Raw genomic sequence first — 2,003 nt, 5'->3', positions numbered from 1 at the left:
GTTGCAGGCTGAGTCATTTTTGCGTTCTCCTCTCTGTCATGTGGATGGAGGACCTCAGTGACGACCACCCTGTGTGGTTCTGACATTTAACAGTCTGTTCGTTAAATTTGATAATCTCACACCAAGCTCAGATAAAACCTTGAGAGCCCTGTGTGTGAATGTTCACTCACATGGGGTTTGCAATGACACGTGAACATGTTTTCATGTGATTTGTCTGTCAGTATAACCCACAGAATATCCGCTATCCTCTTCTGCTAACCTTCTTCATCGTCCCACTCCAAGTCCAGGGAGGTGCCATCATCATTGGTGGAGCGGGTCTTTGTAGTAAAATCCCAGCTGTACTCTGTGCTAGGGGTCACTGTGTTTGTGGCAGAGGGCAGTCCTGCTAAGAGGCAAATAATTACTGGGCTGCCAAACCTGGAAATCTCCTTTTAAAGTAGTTTACATAGAAATTAATAATATAAAAAATATTTAAAATATAAAATAATCATTATCTAGGTATATACATATAAATATATACAGTATATGCCTAAAACAGCTATATTAGTGCATCCTAAATTTTTTCATATTAATATTTTAATAGTTGTTTAGAAAAATGTTTTTGTGGAGGCCACCTCCCAATATATATCATTTAGGAAAATCAAACTACTCATTTTTACTCAGTACTTAGTTAGTACGAATACTAACACAGTAAGTGWTTCATGTGTATTTAAGGATCATTCATTTTTGTTTTCTAGCAGGTAAGTGCAACAAATGTTGATRACAAACTCGCACCTGTATTACTAAATCCAGAAAAGAAATCCTAATTTATTTTGAAGGGACTTTACAATCATCTGACATCCGGTTTCTTCTGAATATGAACCATTTGTGGGTCTTTCTGCAGCAGTGAAGACACGCAATGTCTCTGCAGATCAGGAGGGAGGCTGATGATGAGAGGAATCAGTTTGCTCTCATTTCAGAGGCCATCAGTGCCTGCCAGACCAGTTCTGTTCAAACTTTTTTGTAGGCCACTTAAAGAAAACCCCGCATTCTTTAGTATCGTATTCAGAAGAGAATCATGACTTGAATTTTAGCTCAAATTAAATAGGTCAGCAATAAATAATTCAAGTGCAAAAAAATAATAATTAAAGCACGAATATTATACTATTTAAAAGCAAAAATACTAGGATGTTTATTTCTGTCAACACAAATCAACACAAATCAACACAAATCAACGACACGTCCCATGAGTTTATTGTGTTGGGATATTTCATTTACACAGATGTACGTCCCATGAGTTTATTGTGTTGGGATATTTCATTTACACAGATGTTTAAAACGAGCATAAATCTATACAGATATAAAAAAAACAAAAAGAGTGCATTCCCTGACCGGGAATCGAACCCGGGCCGCGGCGGTGAGAGCGCCGAATCCTAACCACTAGACCACCAGGGAGAGATATAGAGCTCACAGGATACGTCAAATTTTTACGTACGCAAGACCGGCTGTGTTTTGGCCTTTTGATACGAAGTGTCATGTCATTTCCTGTCGGTAGCGGAAAAATTAAAAGCTGTGCAACTGTGTAACTGACCTATAATCACAAACTGCACGCTTTTACTGTAATTCACCGATTAATCTCATTTTATCGTAAGTTACGCTAATTTACGCAATTAGTTCTTAACGCTCGTAATTCAACGTAGCACACCCGGAGTAGTAGGCCCACCATAATTCACTACATGAACTGTTACTGGTTGCCTAATTTCACAGTGAGTAACCGGAGGTAGTTGGCTACTACCTAACCCAGCGTATCTTTATTCCGTGGGTTAGCCTCTATAATTGCGACGGTAAGTAAAAAAAAACGAGTTACGCAATATTTTCATGAGCGCCTTCTTTCAACATGATTCATCATCTCAGATAGAGTTTATCAGCTGTACGACCTCGTGGCGCAACGGTAGCGCGTCTGACTCCAGATCAGAAGGTTGCGTGTTCAAATCACGTCGGGGTCATTACATTTTGCTTTAATT

At 38.9% G+C, this 2,003-nt stretch overlaps 2 non-coding genes across 2 annotated transcripts; one reads left to right on the top strand and one right to left on the bottom strand.

Annotated features, from left to right (window-relative positions):
* Positions 1 to 1,362: 1,362 nt before the first annotated feature.
* trnae-cuc (transfer RNA glutamic acid (anticodon CUC)) lies at positions 1,363 to 1,434 on the bottom strand. The gene has a single exon. It is a non-coding gene; the product is annotated as a tRNA-Glu (tRNA).
* A 479-nt stretch (positions 1,435 to 1,913) lies between these two features.
* On the top strand, positions 1,914 to 1,985 carry trnaw-cca (transfer RNA tryptophan (anticodon CCA)). Its single transcript has one exon. It is a non-coding gene; the product is annotated as a tRNA-Trp (tRNA).
* The last annotated feature ends 18 nt before the right edge of the window (positions 1,986 to 2,003 follow it).

The sequence above is a fragment of the Austrofundulus limnaeus genome, unplaced genomic scaffold (genome assembly GCF_001266775.1).
Source record: "Austrofundulus limnaeus strain Quisiro unplaced genomic scaffold, Austrofundulus_limnaeus-1.0 Scaffold21, whole genome shotgun sequence".
Lineage (NCBI taxonomy): Eukaryota > Metazoa > Chordata > Actinopteri > Cyprinodontiformes > Rivulidae > Austrofundulus > Austrofundulus limnaeus.
This window is presented reverse-complemented; position numbering and strand designations above follow the sequence as displayed.